Genomic DNA, 21,474 nt, shown 5'->3' on the forward strand with positions numbered 1-21,474 from the left:
TTAGAATCCACGTTGCACACAATTGTGGGTAATGCGCGATACCTTTGGAACAATGACAACTCAAATCCTACGATGCGGAACTACATCTCCCAGCAGGCTCACATTACTGGGTAGTTTTATTAAAATCCACGTCATCAAAGCGCGCACAACTGTGGGCAATGCGCGATACCGGTGGAGTGATGACAACATAAATCCGGCGATGCTGTTCTGCATTTCCCAGTAGGCTCGCCTCACTATGTAGTCTTAGTAGAATTAATGTCATCACTGCGCGCACAACTGTGGTTAATTTGCGACACCTGTGGAGTGATGATAACATAAATATGGCACCTCCCTGACGTTGGTACCTTCACATAGGGCTCGGAAGCAGCCTAGGGTACCGATGGACAGGTTAGTACTGCGCGTAAGCTGTGTTCGCTTTTCGCTGTGACTTGATGTAGCGTAATGCTCTCTATATGCTCAATACACTCTAAAAGGCAGCATTAGAGAGCTTTTAATTTTACATAGCAGCCTTCAATACACTATAAACATGCACGCTGCCCTGCCCTCACTGTGACCCCACGCTCCGTGCTATCACTCCTAAATAAATTTTGAATCATACTGGACTTAATTTTGAATTATACTGGACTTTTAGGTTTGTAGAATGCTCACTCTTGCATCCTTAACAGCTTGCATTTTGAGTGCCACGGGATAGGATCCCTCGTAACTATTAACATGACAGGCCACATTTACAGTTTTTTAATATGGTTTAACGGTGCTTCAATTATTTGATGCCTCGATGCTCGTTGGTTTGCATTCTAAAAATAATCCTGACATGAAGACTGCTTATTCACTCGAGAACTGGCGATACTCCAACTAAGAGTTATTGTTTATTTTTGCTGTTTTAATTTTGCTGTTTTGATGTTCTGTTCAAAGTCGCACAATACAGGGTTTGAAATTTAGAGGGAAATGCCATGACAGCCTAATGGATACGCTCTGTGTCTGTTCATCATTTTTAGTCGTTTCCTTTTTATTCATGGAGCGGGCCTCAATTCCTGAGCTGTCGCCAGGTGAGGTGAGGTCCATTCCTCGTAAGATACGGGTAAGCACAATCTTATATATGTCATTGAATCGTATACTAGTGACATGCAAATATATGGTTACTGTTGCATCATGTTCTGCACCAATACACAACATGAGCACTAGACCTATTTTGTCTTTTTTCTTAAAATCATCCTTTTTTTTGCAGGTGCCACCGGCATCCTGTAAACTATGGAGGACTTGAATACCTTAATAACAGGTTGCATGTTTGTATTTGTTCCAACCTTGTTCTTTTATTTCATCTTATTTTCACTAGGCAGTAGCAATATTTCATTGTGGTCCTGAGGAAGGCCTAGGATTACATAGAATCCATGTGGCTGAAACATGTAGACCTAGTTATTACACCTTGGCAGTTATTTTGTTAAAACTGCTTTTGCACTGTTTTTAATTTGGACAACAAGAGATATCTATTAAAAAAAATCTCTTGCTATTCAATTTTATCATCACCCTTCACTTCCATGCACTGCGCCCATCACTCTTATATACAATACTCTCTCACATCTGTTGGATCCTATAGAGCTCCCCATGTACATCACGCTTTTCTGAAAACATCCGCAAGCTCCCCTCTCCTAGTGAGAGGGTTGTAGCTCTTGGTTGCACTAGTGGCTAACTAGGAGGAGATCCCAGATGATGAAGCATGTCACTTCGGTGAGTGATGGGAATCTGTCCTTTTTTAAGGATTTTTCTGTTCCAAAGATTTTCCTCTGAGAATAGGATGACAGCTATTTAGGCCGATATTTGCTTAGGGGTCTGTCTAGACTTATTAGACCCGTGGATATTTTGGTTGTTCTGTTAATGGTTATTGGGGAATATATCCACGCTTGGTCTTTAAATGTTCCCTTTGACTCCCTACTCTTTGTCGGTTGTTTTTGTGTATCCAGCAGGGCCTGGTTCTCCTCCTCTGAGAAAGCTGGGGCCCTGCGCTGTGTCCGTACCGTAGTAGCTACCAGAGGATGTGGTAACAGCAGCAGAGAGATGGGGGGATGCAGGAATGATGCAGGTAGTGCTGGCAACTGAATTCTCTAGGGAACAGACAGACTTATATCTACACAGCTGAGGCGGTCTCAAATCCATGCATTAAAAGTGATAGGTTTGCATCGGACGCTTTTTTCCGAATTGGTATAATGCAATAAATTGCTTGCAAACGACACGCCTACCTCGATGTTCAATAACTCATCACACCACAATTGATTTTGATACATTGGTGATGGGAGGTAACTGAGTCGCTTTCCACGCGATGAAGACATGAGCCCAAATGCACGTCGCTCACCATAACAACCAACAGCCAATGGCTGTGACCGAATCGGTTCGTATGCGACTATCGCGTCCTTTGAATGCTCACCCGCGTTGCTCACCGTAACAAGCAAAAGACAATGGCTGTGACCGAATCGGTTTGTATGCGGATACCGCGTCCTTTGAATAATCGGTCGTCAGAGCACAAACTTATGTGATTGTTGTATTTTTGTCCATTACATGTGTAGATGCACTTTTTAAATCAAAAGATTGACCTTTAAATGGATAAGATACAGTCCCATGAGGAGCTAACCTTGAGGGGCACATGACACACTGTTTCATGGGCAAATACAAGCATGTTAGAAGAGAAATCCATGTATCCGCATAGTATTGGTCACAATGCCTTTAAATGTTGTGTGGATGTACATGTGCATTCCCGCCTTGCCATCACATTTGTGGCATGTATGACCCATTGTGCAATTGTTGTCATTTTAGACTGTAGATGTCTGTTGTGTAAGTAATGGCTGAAGCTTTTACCTTTGGATGAGTAGACAGTGACAATATTCTGCATCTTCAGCTTGTTTAAGTGATGTGAATTACTAGTCTATCTGTGTGCTCAAGACTTCAATGGATGTTTTTGGTACATATTTTAGCATCCTCAACATTGAACAGAGTCTGTGTATGTGATTGTACGTGTAAAGTAGACATAACTACATGACAGTGTCCTCCCTATCACAGTGGTGTGCATGATTGAGTATGTGAGACACTGTGGATATCAAGTGTCACACATCTCTTGCATTACATGTTCCTATCTTGTCTACCTATTGAACATGTAATTGTTCACAAAAAACATAAATGTTTAATATTTTTCTGTGGAGCAGTTGAGTATGTGATGCTTGCTCACATTGACTAGTGATTTGCACACTACACCACTCTAATTTTTGTGTCATCATTCCTTGGTAACATGTCTGGGAAGGGTACTGATGCTGTGAGATGTATCTACGGTCATCCTTTTTAATTGAAATCTGTTTTTCAAATGTTCTTCAGCTTCAGTTGTGTTCACATTTCATGTTCTGTTTGTCTCAATGCATGTTGTTTTGTACATTGTGACCTGACACCAACTGTATTTACACTCTACACATAGGTATTGCGGACAACCTGCAGTCCACAGGCCGAGGAAGTACCGATTCACCATGCCAATAATTGAACAGTTGTCAGAGCGGTTGTCACCTCATCTGCAGACTGGTCGCACTTATCCAACTGCACTGACGGCCAAAGTGAATGTTATGGCAGCTTTACATTTCTTTGCAATCGGTTAATTTTAATACACAGTGGCAACATCTGGTGGAATGTCCCAAACCATGCTCTGCTGTGTTCTTCGTGATGCTTTGGAGGCATTGCTCCGTTACCTGGACCAATACATTAAGTTCCAAACACCTGGAGAATTGGCAGACATCAAGGGGGAATTCTATGCATTGGGAAAGATACCCCATATCATTGGCTGCATTGATTGCACCCATGTTGCATTGGTTCCACCACAGGCAAATGAGATTGTGTATCTCAATCGCAAACATTACCACTCTATCAATGTCCAGGTGGTATTGAGGAACCTGACCATTAAGGGCCAAGCGGCGCAGAGTACGCCTAAAATCCTCTAGTTCTCCTGCCTTGCAATACAGAGACACTGGACACTCCGTCTGGCGTAAAAGATCGAGTTTTATTAGCTGCAGCTAGGACAGTTGTCCGTGAAGTCACACAGGGATGGGTTCACAAGAGACTGCTGCTCACCTCTGTGGCGCACAAGCTTTTATACAGTGAAATACAATGGATACAATGGATAACCAAAAATATATAGAATTTGAGACATCGACAAATGTTACCAACAATGGTTTAAGCTAAAAACTGACTCGGGTTCCAGGTGATGTTTGTTGCTGGCCCCTTTAAGCAAATTGCAAAGAGAATCCACATAACACAGTTTACAAGGAGAGAAAACATGGTTGTATGTTCTAGAAGGACAGTCGTGAAGCCAGAGAATGCACGAGATGTGCAGTGAAGGGCAGTAGATAAGATAAGCGAGAAGAAAATATGGCGTGAGCTAACAGATAGTTCGGGCGGGGGTTATCCAGCTCAGACATGTATTAGTGTATTCGGCCAGACCCTGACACTAGTTAATAAACTCGGGACGAAAGGCTACCTGACACGCAAGGGCAGAAATGACAAAAACATCTCGTTTACCAGCTGCCTGAGTGAGGGCAACCTAAGATGGCGGAAAACACAAGATGGAGTCTGGGTTCGATCGAGAGATGACAAATTTCAGAACATCAGACCCTCCTTTTGCCATTACTCAGGCAATAACACAATGACTGGGCTCATGTTAGTCTGAGTCGGAGTCGATATCAATTGCCATAAGGTCATTAAATTGTTGCTGGACCATCATCTTACTATTCTCTGTTTGTCGGGTTACAGGCTTTGATACACATAAGGTAGCGAACAGACCACAGATAGGAGGACCGCAGTGTATGCACAAGAGAATATGATGGCCAGAATTGCTCCAAGGAATGTTAGTATCTTCCATCCCCAGGTAGATAACAATCCCCATAACCATCCCATGAGGGACCAATCTCCTTCGTCCTGATGGATCGATGCGGAGATGGTATGTAATTTTGAGATGGCCTGATATACAGTCGGGGCGTCATCAGGAATGTATATACAGCAGCTTGATCCAATTAATTTACAGACTCCTCCTCGGTCTGCTAGTATCACATCTAGCGCAATTCTGTTTTGTAACGTCATGAGACGGTCCGCTCGGAGTTCTGCAGTGATGTTACTTAAAGCACCTGCAGTAACATCGATGGTTGTCTCAACCACGCGAACTAATCGCCTAATGTTTCCGCTGTTAATCATTGGTCCCCAGAAGGGAATGAATCCTTTGAAGAAATCTCCTCCCTCCTGGCCAGCTGTGTCTTTGGCATCAAATACGCCTCTACCATATCTGTGTCTGTGATGGTCTGAGGGTGCAGTGTACGTTGTGGGAAGCAAGAATGCTATGTAACATGTTCCCGAAAAGTCAGAGGGGAGCCATGTATATGCTTTGTCATAGCAGACAAAATAGGTTCCTTGTGATGGGATCAATGGAGGGTTATTTTGAGACGTGAATACATATATCTGGGAACAGTTTTGTTGAGTGTCATTCTCCTTGCTATTGATTCGGAGGGAAAAGTTGCCTTGGTGGGGTACAGTCCATGCCGGGGAAGACTTCTCCTGTTCGATCCCGTCACCAAGACTGGAAACGTAATGAGTCACATACCAATCTTCGTAGGCTTTCTTTTCATCCAAGGGAATCTTACTCTTCCCCAGAATTTTAGCCATGGCCACTATACCCTTTATCAAAGTACCGTGGCTAAAATCCATTCCTTTCTCAAATGCACCTATCGGATATCAAAGTCTGTGGTGGTAGGCAGCCGAAAACATGGCCAGGTAAGCCCATGCTGAACCTTCATATGAGAAAGGCAATACTAAATAGGGCATCCCTTTATGGGCAGTGTGAGGCATGAGTCCACATACCCAACAGTCAGATATGTTGACAACTAACTGGTGTTGGTGTAACAGCTGGATAAACGAATTATTTTGATACTCCATCCTTCTTATTTGTTCATGTGAGGAAAGGGCACTTATCTTGTGTTCAATTTTAGTGGGACGAGAAGTTACAGAAGTAGATAAAGGAACAGTTTTTAGTTGTAACACATGGACAATCCAACCTATACATGCTAGTAAAACACGTAGAATCAGCAACACACACAAGGTTACGCCAAAACGACTACGTAATGATTTACAATATTTGGTCTGCATATTCTGTCTCCTATCTACCTGACGTGATGTACCATCCATCCTGGCTAGAAAAATTGGTCGCTCGCGGCAATCTTCCTCAATCACTTGGCTATTTGATAATCCTAAACCTAGCGGAGGTTTAGTCCAAGACTCCTACCGAGACCCTGCGACGGGGACAGATGGCACAAATACTATCTAAAAAGGAAAAAATAGTTCATTGGTGGCAAAAGTAACAAATGTTCAAGTCTTTGCTTCAGGTCTGGTCCTCAGGTTGTATCGTTTCTTTGTTGGAATCGTTTGGTCCTGAAAGATTATTTCCGGATTAGTAGTGTTCACTTGTAGATGTAATGGGATGGTTCTTCGAAGAGTGTCATCACTTTCTTCCTCAGTCTGGGTGTCTTCCAGCCGTGCGTTACTAAATGGTACGAACCGGGGAGTCTTGTCTCCTTCAGATTCACCTATGCCCCCGCGGACCCACTGGTCAAAAGGCAAGGGCAAGGGTACCTTTTTGCAATGCACGGCGTGGACCCAGTTTTTCTTGCCTTCTATCCTTACTGCTGTCCGTGTAGCCAGTAGAACCTGGCGAGGAGGCGACCAGCGGGGATCAAGATTTTTCTTTCGCTGAAAATTCTTGGTGCAGACCCAATCTCCCAGTTTGATAGAGTGGCCTGGGTCTGTTGAGGCTTCTGGCAGAGCACTTTGAACCTGTTGGCGAAGAACACTTAATTTAGCAGTCAAGTCATGAAGGTAATCAATAAGCATAGGGTACGGTACATCTGAGTACTTCCTAGGACGAGGAACTCCCCAAATATTGGCGGGGCGTCCGAATATCACTTCATATGGACTAAGTCCCATACGAGAGTGTACAGTAGTTCTGGTGGATAGTAAGGCCAATGGTAAAGCGTCAGGCCAGGCAAGACCTGTGCTGGCCTGAATCTTTGCCAATTTCAGTTTGAGGGTGCCATTGTAGCACTCTACCAAACCCGCTGACTGTGGATGGTTTGCCGCGTGGAATTTCTGCCTAATACCAAGACCCGTACATACTTTCTGCATGATTTTGCCTACAAATTCACTTCCATTGTCACTCCAGACAATTCGCGGCAAACCGAATCTAGGAAAAAACCCTTTCAGTAATACTTTAGCAGTTGATACAGCTGTATTATCTTTTAAGGGGTAAGCCTCTATCCATCTAGAGAATGCACATACTACCACCAGAACATACTTGAGATTGTTGCATCGATCCATGTGTATATAAACAATCTGTAATACTTCAAAGGGGTACGTAGGGGGAGAGAAATGGCCTGCAGGAGTTGGAGTACCCTTCCCTGGGTTATGCATTAAGCATATGATGCAATGTTTTACCACATTGTCTGCACATTTCAGAATTCCTTCATTTTGCCAAACTGGAGCCAGGAGTTTGCATATGCCTTTAGCACTAATGTGAGCTGGTCCATGAGCCGTAGTCACTACAGGTAATACATATGCATCTGGCAACATCCATCGCTGATGCTCTGACAATTCTGTCCAACATCCACTCGAATCCAACATTCCCGTACTTTCTTTCCACTTACTCAATTCTTTCTCTGTAGCCTCTTTCTGAATCGTTCTTACGCTCTCAATTGTATCCCCACACATTCCTATTTATGGGATCTGATTTGTAGGGCCTGCAACATACATGTGACTTGTGATGCCCCTAGCTGTGTTTTTCGCTACCTCGTCTGCAAAAGCATTCCCGCGACCAATGTCATCTATGACTCTTTTATGTGCACTACACTTGATGATGGCAATTTGGGTAGGTAATGTGAGAGAGTCAAGAAGATCGGTGACCAACTGGCCATGCTGAATCTTCATTCCATGGGAAGTAAAGAATTCTCTTTCCTTCCATAAACGACCAAAACTGTGTGCCACACCAAAAGCATATTGGCTGTCTGTGTAAACATTCACTCTTTTCCCTTTCGACAGCACACATGCTCTAGTCAAGGCTATCAATTCTGCAGCCTGGGCTGAATTGTATCGGATACATGCTGTCTCCACTACTGTATGTAATGTGGTGACTGCATAAGCTGAGGTAGTCTCGCCATTGGGTAATTTGAAACAGGAACCGTCAACCCACAAGGTTCCATCCGGATCCTCGAGCGCAGTATCCTTTAAATCTATTCTTCCTTTTGTTTCTTCTTCTGTGCGAAGAAAGCAGTCATGATGATCCTGAGGATCTCTTTCATCTGGGAGTGGTAACAAAGTAGCTGGATTCAAGGTGTTACATCGCTTTATACGTATGTGGCTTGCTAAGAGAGTCAACTCGTAACCAGACAACCGGGCACTCGTGAGATGTTGTGTTTTGGTTCTATTCAATAAAGTGTCCACAGCATGTGGTACCATGACAGTGAGAGTGTGGTCCAACACTACTCCAGCTGATTGACGAATAGAGATTGCTGTCGCCGCCGTAGCTCTGAGACAGCTAGGTAACGCTTTAGCTACCGGGTCTAACGTAGCAGAAAAGTAGGCACATGGCCTCTGTTTGTCTCCAAATTGTTGTGTTAAAACTGATAATGCACAACCCTCTTTCTCATGGACATAGAGCGTGAAACATTTACTGTAATCAGGGGTACCTAACACAGGAGCAGAACACAGGGCTGATCGTATGTCAGAAAAACTCTTCTGACATTCATCAGTCCATGGGAGTGGATGGGGCGTGTCTTTCTGTGTAAGTGCTAATAAAGGTTTGGCTAATAAAGAGAAATTAGGTATCCATTGTCTGCAGTAGGAAGTAATGCCCAAGAAAGCACGTACTTCTCTCTGCGTCGATGGTACCGACATGTGCGAAATTGCTTCAATGCGTTCGGGGGTTAGTCGCCTTCCCTCCTTTGATAAGAGATGACCTAAGTATGTAACTTCTTGGCACACGTACTGTAATTTAGAAAGTGATACCTTATGATTGAGATCAGACAAATGCCGCAACAATGCCACAGTCACATCTTTACACACATCCTTTGAATCAGTCGCGATCAACAAATCATCCACATACTGAATAAGAGTGGCTCCTGGAGGCAAAGGGAATGTATCAAGCTGTGATTTAAGAGCTTGACTATAAATGGATGGACTTTCACAATAGCCTTGTGGTGCTCTCTTGAATCGGAAGCTTCGGCCTCCTAAACAAAATCCCAAAATATCTCTGCTCTCTTTGGCAATAGGAATGCGGAAGAAAGCATTCTTTAAGTCAATCACGGTGAACCAAGCTGCTGAAGCTGGTATCATCGTCAGTAAGGCTGTAATGTCTGGGACAACAGGGAACTGTGGTGAAACAATTTTGTTCACCTCTCGAAGATCAATCACAAATCTATAGACTGGTGGTTGAGAAGGATCAGTTCGCTTAAGAATCGGAAGAATAGGGCTGTTACACACATTTCCTCTTGTTTCTTCCACCACACCCTTCTGGACCAAATCTTGAACAATAGCCAATAATGCTTTTTCACCTTCATTGGAAATCTTATACTGAGCTACACGTGGCAGTTTAACATTAGGCTTGAGAGTGACAACATATGGTGGAATCGCAAGACGACCCACATCATTCGGACCCGTAGCCCAAAGACTTTCAGGAAGAGATAGTAATTCAGGTGGAAACTTATCTCTAGACAGATGCATCGACGATGTTGGTTTCTTACCTAGTGTAAGATACACACCAGAAGGGGAGCAGTGTAACGTGGCATGTAACTTTTTTAACAGATCCAAACCCAATAGATTCTCACCACAACCAATTGTAAGGATAAGTGATGCTTCCAGGTCATATGGACCAATCGAAACAGGTAAAGGGCAAGAGACTGGGTTACGAACTGGGGCGCCGGAAAATCATACAGACGTGTTTATTAAGCCAGACAAAGGTGCCCCAGGGAGTTTGGAATGACTAATAGAACTTCTCATTGCACCAGTATCTAAAAGAAATGGCTCTGAAATACCCATTGCATTGACAGTGACATAAGGACCATTCTGATCTACTGGAATTGATACTACTCCCTTACTTTGTCCATGGCTGGCCTATTCATTTTGGAAACTTTCGTCGCCACCTTCAACATAATAATCACTATAATATTGTGTAGACTGGACTCTCTGTTGGTCAAAAGAATTCACAGCGTTAGGGGAGGGAAAGGAACGCTTCTCTTGGAGGGACGTACCTCTACCTCTACCCCTGGAGATTGACTGGAAATTACCACAGCCTCGTGGGACAAACACTCCATTATTACGTTGGAGCAAAACTGGACAATTACTCTTAAAGTGTCCCTCTTCCTTACAGTAAGTGCATTGGTTTGGACCTAGCATAGATCGGGGTACATAATTTTCGGGCTTCTGAAACACTTTCTGAAACTCTGGGGGCTGAGAAGACTGGTGCTGAGCAGGACGTGGAGGATAAGCCTGCTGTAAAAGAACCTTTGTTTTTAAAACTTTATTTTTCTTCTCCTGCTTATCTTTCTCTTCCTTGTCCCTGTTTTCATAATATTGTGCTGTAGCCAATATTTTAGCAGTAGAAGAAACAGCCCATGCACTCTCTGAGCTTTTTAATTTATTTGATAATTCGGGAAGTAAGTTAAATACGAACTTGTCCACAAATAAGCGTTGTCCACCTTCCGTGCTCATATCCTGGCCAATATGATCCAGAAAGGTCTCCTCAAAACGAGTGAAGAAATCGGAGACGCTCTCGTCTTTCTTTTGCTTACAGGCAGTTAACTTATCCCAATTTACTCGTACTGCAGGCATAAGAGTCTTCATTAAATCAATGATTCTACCAGGAAGTGCTGTAATCAGATCGTCAGGCTTTGCGCTGCCAACTTGTGCTGTGTCAGCAGCTCTAATAGCTGCCCAAACACCACCTAGTTCGGCAGCATGATCTTCCCTACGAATTTTCGCCCATATTGCTTGTGGAACAACATTCCCAAATAACATATCAATGTCAGCCAAGTTCATAACGCAAGCCTCAACTGTCTGGGATAGCTCCTTATAATAGCCAGCAGGATTTTTACGTGGGTCTGGAAGTGTTTGTTTAAGGGCTAAAACTTCGGCTCTTTTCCAAGGTTCATGTACCCATATACGCTGGAAATGAGCAGCCACCGTCTGAGCACCACCTACCGCCTCTCTCCATACTGGGGGAACTTCACGCATTGGATAGTGTTTAGCTTTGTCAATAAGATCAGTTTCGGGGAGTTTTAGAGAGAGAAATGTAGTCCTAAATTCAATCAGCATAATCACCGCTTTCTCAACATCTGCTCCTACTATAAAACCTTTATCAAAATCGGCTTGGAGCTTCATCAGCTCCATAGGAGCCGTGTCTAATTCCATATCGTCCCAGCCCTTAATGAGAGTGTCGCACATTACGTCAAAAAACATATCTTTGAATGGGCTCTGTCCATTGACAAAAGGTGCTCAAAATGTCCCGTGCACTATATATTGGACCTTTCTCAATCCATTTACGGGCGAGGGAACCTAATACTGCTTTTTCTTCCGTAATAGGAAGCTGACAACGAGATTGTGGTCTAGAAAAGGACGGAGACAGATTCAGGGCTCCAATTAAGGGAGAAAAGAAACTTGTGACAGCATTTGTGAGTCTCCTCGGTGTACCTGGAGAGTTTCTCACCAGAGCAGTGGATAGAGAGGAATTTAAAGGAGATGGAATAACAGGAGGAGGAGAAAACAAAGGCTGAGGAAGAAGTGAAGTATTATTTGGCTGAGCAGGTCGCTGAGCAGCTGCTGGCTGAGCCATAGGAGGTGCATTAGGAGTTTGCACATAGGGTGGAGGAGAATTCAACAAACAAGACATTAAAGGGTCCTCCTCTATATCTTTACTTTTCTCTGAAGGGGAAGTAGGCAACACCGGATAGCATCTATCTACTGCCATGCGATGTTGTCTTTCTGATACCTCCCTAGCAGAGTCTACTTCGTTATTTCTGAACTGCTGAGCAGCCTGTAAAATCGACATATTTTTATCCTTTTGATCTCTTCTTGCTTGTTTCATTTCTTTCTGTTTGGCTTCCTTTCGCCAAAGGCGGAACGAGTCAAACATTGCCGGCCGGGCTTTCCTTCTAAACAGAGTGGTTTCTAAATTGTCTAATATATTGGGCTCAAAACTGCCATTTTGTGGCCACTGTAAAACACCGTCTCTTCTGGTATATCGGACCCATGTTTTGTTAAAAGTAATGGGGCCAATACCATGTTTTGAATAGAGCTCATAAGTGGGAGTTCCAACCGGAGGAATCGGACAGGAGTCCTCGAGCTGGGAGTCCCTAGTACAACCTAAGCAACAAAATCGACTAAACTTACTTAGACCAGGCATCGTTATTTCTCTGGACTATTCTACAAACTTCAAAAAAAAGGGGGGGGGTGTCAATTCTTAACAACAACAGCACAAACGTACTCACCCCTTGGCTTCAATTATTGCAACAATTGAAATACAAAAAGGAAACTCAAAGACTCAAAAAAACAAAATTTGTGGGAGCGACCCACCAATCAAATACTTAACTAAGTATCTTCTTACGCCAACCGAAGGTCCGTCTATCGTCTCGCTCTACCAAATCGTCACAAGAACCGGGGCCAAGGCAGGATGGCAGTCAGGGCAGCAGTCGCAGTAGCCGTCTGGAAGGAGAAGCCACGCCGCAAAATCCTTCGGTCCACTTCCGACATACAGGGGTCAATCACGTGGGGCGCCTCCTCCGGACTTTCCTTGCGGGGCCCCTCACGATCCTCTGGCTTCACCGCTACCACTGAAGTTGTCCCTTCGTGGTCGCCATATGAGGAACCTGACCATTAAGGGCCAAGCGGCGCAGAGTACGCCTAAAATCCTCTAGTTCTCCTGCCTTGCAATACAGAGACACTGGACACTCCGTCTGGCGTAAAAGATCGAGTTTTATTAGCTGCAGCTAGGACAGTTGTCCGTGAAGTCACACAGGGATGGGTTCACAAGAGACTGCTGCTCACCTCTGTGGCGCACAAGCTTTTATACAGTGAAATACAATGGATACAATGGATAACTAAAAACATATAGAATTTGAGACATCGACAAATGTTACCAACAATGGTTTAAGCTAAAAACTGACTCGGGTTCCAGGTGATGTTTTTTGCTGGCCCCTTTAAGCAAATTGCAAAGAGAATCCACATAATACAGTTTACAAGGAGAGAAAACATGGTTGTATGTTCTAGAAGGACAGTCGTGAAGCCAGAGAATGCACGAGATGTGCAGTGAAGGGCAGTAGATAAGATAAGCGAGAGGAAAGAATGGCGTGAGCTAACAGATAGTTCGGGCGGGGGTTATCCAGCTCAGACATGAATTAGTGTATTCGGCCAGACCTTGACACTAGTTAATAAACTCGGGACGAAAGGCTACCTGACACGCAAGGGCAGAAATGACAAAAACATCTCGTTTACCAGCTGCCTGAGTGAGGGCAACCTAAGATGGCGGAAAACACAAGATGGAGTCTGGGTGCGATCGAGAGACGACAAATTTCAGATCCTCAGTATGTTTAGCTGACATGTCCATCTCCCACATCTATGCACGTTTTCCTGGATCGGCACATGATGCATATTTCATGAGGAACAGTTCCATCCCCCGTTTGATGTCTCAGCTACAACCTGACCGTGCCTAGCTTGTTAACAGGTGATGTGGTATTTGTATGTAGTGATGGGAATTGATTGTATGTCAGATAGTGGTCTGTTGTCAGACAACTGAGGGGTATATTCAGAAGAACGTGTGATAACTACCGCAAGAGTAGCGTGACGCAACTTTCAATATCGCAGCCTATCTCGGGAAAATAACCCCATGTCAATGTGGAATTCACAACACGGCGGTACCATGCGATAGTCTGCCGAAAACGCGGACAATGTCCGTGATACAACCACCCCGCCGGAGATAAAAACACAAACCACAACACCAGAAAACCTGCGATGAGCCCTTCCATGATGAGGAAAGCAGGGATAAGCAGCGCGAGGGCAGCAATACTCACGCGCAATGTGTGAACAAGCAAAAGAACAGCATACGGAAAATGCCACTGAACAAAATACAGCAACAGCGGAGTACCACGGATGCACCCTGGCCAACTGCGAAGGACCACATGCGCACCACAACATCCAAGCACCCTGGAAGGACAGAACCAACAGGCACACCGCATGAAAGAAACCAGTGGCAGACACATCAGAGCTGCAGGAGTGACACACCCACCGTGCAGCATACGCCCATAAGCAGAAGTGCACCTCGACATTGGCAACATCCCGGTACAAACAGCAACCCCTCCACAACTGAACATAGGACACAACTGGATTGGCAAATGTGCACAACCAGGCAAATCACATCTGTAACCCCAGGGATATGTAACATGACAATGCACAATTCCAACCTGTAACCTGCAAATATGTTTTATTCACACATGCAGTGCAATTGGACATCTACTACTGTCCCATGATTGCCACGGAGGGACACAATGTGACATGCTCATGAAAAGTAGGTGTCAATGATGTAGTAGCCACGGGCCATTCCAGCCGCAGCTGCAGTGGGGTGTGGGCCACCAGCCCCATCACCATCATCATCGTCCTGTACCTCTGGAACTGGGATTCATGGGGCCCTAGTGCGAACACAGATGTTGTGCAACACACAACATGCAAGGATCATTTTTCACACAACGTCCAGGCTGTACAGGAGCTTCCCACCTGTGCTGTCCAGGCACCTGAAACATAACTTCAACATGCCAAATGTGCGTGCAACGATGCCCCTGGTACGTATGTGGGCTGCATTGTACTGCCTCTGGGCGGCTGCGTTCGGGTCCCGGAGGGGTGTCATCATCCAAGGGTAGAGTGCATATCCTTGATCACCTGTGACAGTGCAGGGAGAAAAGAGTCAATACTTGGTTCGGCAGGATGTGATGGCAGGCCCACCAATTCAGTGATGCCTGTGCTGGCTGACTGTGGGGTGAGTGTAAGCCAGCCCTCAGGGAATAGCTGGTGCTGGCAACTACATCAACAGTCATCAGGCACTCAGACATGCAATGACAGAACCACAAGGGGGGATCACTCGAGTCGCACAGGGCCAGTGGCCCCGGATGCACAGCGGCCGACACGGGCCCACCGCCATGGGACGCTGACCTGCAGGAGACTGGGGTAGGGTCATGAGAGCAGAGCAGTACCTCACATGTGTCATGGCTGCATTTCGCATCATCACATGTCCAGCCGTTGTGAGGCTGTGGTACTATGAAATGTCTGTATTGGGTGTAGGGGTGGCCCAGGATGACCATTGAGTCGTGTAGTCGTGTCTGGTAGGTGGTCGTGTAGTCTGACTTGTCGAAGGTGGCTTGGTCACATGTGCATCCCACAGATGTGCTTTGTGCGTTGGTGGCTGTGGTATGTGTGGTGTGTTGATTTGGTACTTACCAACTAGCAGTCCCGTTCCATATGTGCCATCCTGGAAGCGCTAGTTGATGATGGACTGTCGGAAGATGAAGGAATCATGTACACTGCCTGGGTAGTTGGCGACGACATTGGTGAACATTCCCCGGTGGTCCTCTATTGCTTGCACATTGATGGAAACGTGTGCTTTCTGTTGCGGTAGTGGTGTGCAGTATCCACAGGGGGCACAAGTGGAACATGTGTGCAGTCAAATGGCGTAGAAGCTTTGCTTTGTCTCCAGCTGTTCCTGTGCAGTGTTGGGGAAGTGAAGGTACTGGAGTATGAAGCTGAGGATGGCATCCAGGACAGGTGTGATGAACTTTGATAGGGCTGGCTGTGATACTCCTCCGACTCTGGGGCATATTATCAAGAACGGCATTAAAAATTATCTCCAGTTTAGCGGCAGAAAACTGCAGCTAAAGCGGCGATAATGGGCTTGATAATATGCTTTTGAGAATTGCAATAGAATCCATGTTCTGGTGTGAACATGGGCTTCTATTGGAATTCTCCAGGGCATATTATCAAGCCCATTATTGCCGCTTTAGAGGCAGTTTTCTGCCGCTAAACCGGCGATAATTTTAACGCCGTCCTTGATAATATGCCCCTCTTGCAGTTGTTGGTTGGAATGTCCCAGAGGCCAACAGGTGCAGCACAGCCAGCAGCTTTGTCTGAGGTGGGATGTTGGTTCTCCGCTGTGTTGGGACCGTCAGCCTGTGGGCGATGTGGGTCATGATGCGGAGAATGGTTGTCCTTTAGAGCCTGTAGTGGGCAATGAGTTCCGCGGGCGTTAGGTCTGTGAGAGTGGTGCTGCCTTACTCTATGCTGCCTCTGTGGTGGTCCGGGGGGCGGGTACGGGTCCTGGAGGTGGTGGCGGTGGGTGTTGTGGCCCTGTTGGGGCTCCGAGCTACATGATTAGTAGCTCCATGGCGTTGTTTGTTCTTCGGGTGTGGCTGTGTGCGGGTCTCTGTTGCCTACTGCAGGGAGTCGTCCGTCTTTACACCTGCTTGAGGCAGGTGTTAAATACCTGCAGCCACCACGGCTTATCGCCTGTTTTTGATTCGCTTCGCAGTTCTGTCAGTTTGTTGTGAAAGTGGTTTTGTTGTTTTTCCGTGTGTTTTTGCACGGGAACGCCTACTCTGCATCTCATTAGAATTAGTTGGTGGTGTCCGCCGTGGTGTTAGATTTTGGGGCAGTTATCGCGGGTATACAGGTGTTGTCTGCAGTTTGCACCTGCTTGTGAATGGGGTGTTAAATCTATCTCCACTTTTGTTGCGTTAAGGTGGAGATAAATTGGAGTTGTCTCCTTGTGAATATGGCCCTGAATCTTTTTTCTGTGTTAAATGTAGGAGACTCTGGATACCCCAACCAGCATTGGCTACTGGTGCCACTCTGTAACCCTGTCACCCCCACAGAAGTGCAGTTTAATGAGGCCCATAGTAGGAGCCGGCGAGTCAGTGAGTGGACTTTTGGCCTCCTGAAGACAAGATTCTGCTGTCTGGTTCGGACGGGAGGAGCCCTCCAATATGCACCCTTGAAGGTGTGCCAGATCCTCGCAGCTTGCTGCGTGGTTCACAACCTGGCTAAACGGAGGGAAATACCACTCATACAGGACGACGGAGACCAGCAGCCGCCAGCGAGGGAGAAACCTCGACTGGGACGTGATGACCGTGGGATGATGATGATGATGGCGTGGATTTGAGAAAACGGCTTATCCAGAACTTTTTCACTTGAGTGTAGGCATGCAATGAAAGTTGGAGACTACCCCCAATTGTTTGTTGTTGTGTTGCTGGTGGACAATGTGTATGTATGCCTGTAAGTGTCTGACAATTGCCATTATGTTTGTTGAATGATACGTTTTTGAGATGTAAAAGTTGGCTTGCACAGTGTTACACTGAAGCCTAGCTAGTGTCCACACTGTAAATCTTGTGCTTCAGATGACATTGTTTGCTAAATTGAACTGGCTTAGTCCTGTGTGCCTAACTCTGTTCTATGTTTCTCCTTATCAGGGCACTTTGCCGTGTCAACCCGCAAGTTGTGATCTCACCAGACTCCTGATGCTGTGACATACTCCAACATTGGACTATTTTGGTAGTTCATGGCATGCACTTAATTTTGGACTGATGAACATTTATCTTTACTTTAGAGCTTTTTGTTACTGTGTGATGTCATTTGACATTGGGTTAAGGCATCAGGTTGTATCAGGACAATAAACCTGTGCTACACAATGAGGTGTGCCTTGTCTGTTTCCACACATCCAAAGATTATTTGGAAACAAAACATGCTCCATGATGAACTGGTTTGCTAACAATGATTGTTGATTGTGCTTGTAAATGGTGCTAGTATTTTAGGCAATAGACTTGCATTGCCTCTATAACATGTCCTACGGGTTGTGTTTTGACCTTGTTGTGTCTATCTATCATGCTGTGACAAGGTACATATGCTCACAAGCCAGTAATTTACATCTTTAAAGTGATGTGTTACCAATGTTGTTGACACTTCCTTCTTTGAGATTTTCAGCATTATTTCAATTTTTACATTTGGCATTCAAAGTCACAACATGAGCAAGTATTTTGTGCAAAGTGATTCATTTTAGTGCATAACGTGATGAAATCAGTCCACATCATGGTGGTGTACTCAGCAAAAAAACTAAAACACAAAGGGCAGTTACGAGTTGGTAGTGTTTGTAGATGAGCGATTCCAAAGTAGATCCACAGTTATTTGAGTCCATCGTCCAACAGAGACCCTCCAGCCAATGTGGAAGAGTTCAGAGTGACAGTCAACAAAGTGAATGTTCGGCACACAATGGAGGATGTCGGGAGCAGGTTGTCACTTCCTGGGGGTGATGCGTAGCCATCTGTCTCTCACCGTTTCTTCTTTGGATGACCGACTCCATGGTTTTCAGGGGGACCCTCAGGTGCAGGCAGCGGCGGTGCGGGGTGCTCTCCGCCAGAATCCACATCCCTCCTTGTGGCTGTTGTAGATGTTGTTGCACTGGATGTTGTGGGCACACAGGAAGGTGTGGACATGTTGGTGGCAATCTGGCGGAGGCGGGTGACAATGTCCCTGTGCACCGCAGTCATGTCATCAATATTGGCCATGAACAGGTCCAGTTTTTCATTTTGGGCTGCCTGCTCTTCTTGAATTGTCCTGAGGATCCCAACGACCTGGCCAAAATCTCCTTGTGAATCGTCATGGACATGGAGGATTCTGGGGAGGTTTTGGATCTCCTCATCATCAGCACCAGCTGCATGATGGCGCAGGACCCCACGGCCCCTCCCACCACCCCTACCTACAGGAGCAGGGCCAGTTGGTGCTGGCACAGTCGACACAGAGCCTCCATCATCGTTGACAGGGGTGTTGTTGTTGGGCAACACCAGAGTGCCCTGTGTTGCTGTGTTGTTGGTGGTCTCCTGCGCTGCTGTGTCCGTGCGGGTAGGGGTCAGCTGGGTGTTGACAGCTGAGGTGGGAGTGGTCGCAGAGGATCCTGATGTTGCCTGGTGCTGTGGGGTGACTCAAACCAGATGGGCCAGGTCAGTCCTCGTTGTCCGAAGATGGATGAGAGACATCAATGATGGAGCGGGTAAAATGTTTTGTTTTTATATATCCAATCCATTTATATAAGTTTATATTAAAAGGACTAAACGACTAATTTTAATGATTAACAGAGTGCTGTGATGAATTAAACCAACCCTATTAACCGAGAGAAAACACGGGGAAAGCATCTGCATGGCTAAAATAATAAGTGAACTAAGTTTGTATTCATATTAAAAATATTGAGTGTTGTTTGGTGATGTTAATGTGATTTGCGCCTAAATAAACCAGCATTAACGGCTTTAAATGTTGCATATGGCTAGATAAATGCATACACATAAGGGTATTAGTAAGGGAATAACACTGTTTAAATCATTTCCATGTATTAATTACGATTTTGTGTTTCTTTTACTTAAGTTGACCATTTCGGCCTACTAAAAGATGGCTGCTGACTGAATCCTTACTAAAGTACATGACTTCATAATTTGAGAAATGGAGAAAGGGCCTGGTCTGATTTCATTGTGTTCTCTCCATGAACTATTGAACCAGGTCCATGAAGAATACTCTGGGCGAGATGCCAATGTCCCTGAACATGGAAGAAATGTTGCCATCTGGGAACCAAAAGCCACCTATTCACAATAGACTGATACTTTCCTGACCTGGGAACAGCTTTTCCCATGCGCCTAGTTTATTCATCATCCGTATGTGAAATTTTGAGAATGTTTCTTAATGTATTGGGACGAGGTTGAATTCAGCCAATCAGCGGCCTGGAAATAAAGAAAATGATACTGTAATATGTAAATTTTAGTATAAATATTAGTAGTCTAGAGAGAGAAATTAGGTTACCACCCAAAGAGCTTGAGACGCACCCTGATCGATGCTACTCTATGCGGCACTCCATGCTGACAGCAGAGGACGGGACGGTAGAACTCTGATGAATTTCTGAGGACCAGTTTCTGACTTAGAGAACGACAATTAGCCAGAATAGGTAATTATGACAAAAGATAATATTGCATTGTTGGGATTTAACCTGCAAATTTAATTAGATAAAGAGAAATCATTGTTTGAAGAACTGTATCGGGAGGTTATTTCTTGTAATGTTTTTATTGATTAATACAAGAGTTAAAGTGTTTTCCATCAAATTCTGAATCAACTAAATGATCTAGTCGACCTCCGGATGGAGGAACTGTTAGGGTAAATAGATGTGGTTTCCTCTATCCAAGTAGAAGAACTGTAGTTCGGGATATTTGAAGATCCCTCTGTAGGCATGGATAGTTTGATGAGAATGAATGTTGGTGTGTATGTGTGTGTGACTGTGGAATCATTCCGTCCGTGGAAGCAGGGGAAGATTTTGGATTCTGAAGTGCACCAGTATTTCTGGATTGCAAGAGATGGTTTTTATTGTTTTGGTTTGATGATTTTGGCATGTATATAGCTTATCGATTATTGATTGGTATTGATATATGTACTAACACTATATGTTGAAGTTGTATTGAGTTTTATGTTGTCTGTACGGCTTCCGGGAGGTAGGAAGTCGGGAATTGATGATAGTTCCGTAGTAGAGCAGAGGTAGGTGCTGCTCTCGGGAAAGACGGAATTGTGGTTGTCCGTATGTACACGGGAGAAACGTGTGACAATTGAAGTTGCACGGCGCATTGTCTGGGTTCGATTCGGTAGCATCGCCAAGTGTTACCATTAGTGATATTTTCTGTGTGAGAAAAGCGTGAATGATAGCGAAGGGTTACCTGTGAAATTTTGGTCTTAGGTACCAGGAAACCAATTGGCATACCGATAACGCTTATCACTGAAAAGGTAGCTTGTTAGAAGGACAAAGTAGAGGTAAGCGTTGCTTTGTTAACGTATGTTATAATTCTGTAGTAGGACAGACTGTTCGCTGTTCTCGGGAAAGACAGAATTCTGTGTGAATGAACTATATTTTCTTGCGTAAAAGTGCGTGAATGAAATAGCATTTGGGTTAATTGTGGAACTCTGGTTTTAATTCTCAGGAGCATTGCGTTTCCAACTAGGTGTCTTAAATCCGGAGAGAACAGTTAATTGATGCTTGATAGAGGGGTGAAGTAGAGGGATGTGCTACTTTGTCAACGGATGTAATAATTCTGTAGTAGGGCAGAGGTAAGCGCTGCTCTCGGGAAAACAGGATTCTCGTGGGAAAAGGTCTTTTGCTATTCTGTGGTTAGCGGAGCAGACAATGGAGATGTTTGTACGTTGTAACTAACAAGAATTGTAGAATTGAAACAAAGTCTATCGCGTAGTTTTGTAAAGGAGGGGTAGACTGAAGGCAGGAGTCAGGAGTAGGAGCCGCTGCAGCGACTGTAGACGTCAGGAGGACCGCGCTGGGATTGGACAGCTAGTCAGTGACGTAGACGCTCC

This window comes from Triturus cristatus, chromosome 1_2 (assembly GCF_964204655.1).
Source record: "Triturus cristatus chromosome 1_2, aTriCri1.1, whole genome shotgun sequence".
NCBI classification, from domain to species: Eukaryota; Metazoa; Chordata; class Amphibia; order Caudata; family Salamandridae; genus Triturus; species Triturus cristatus.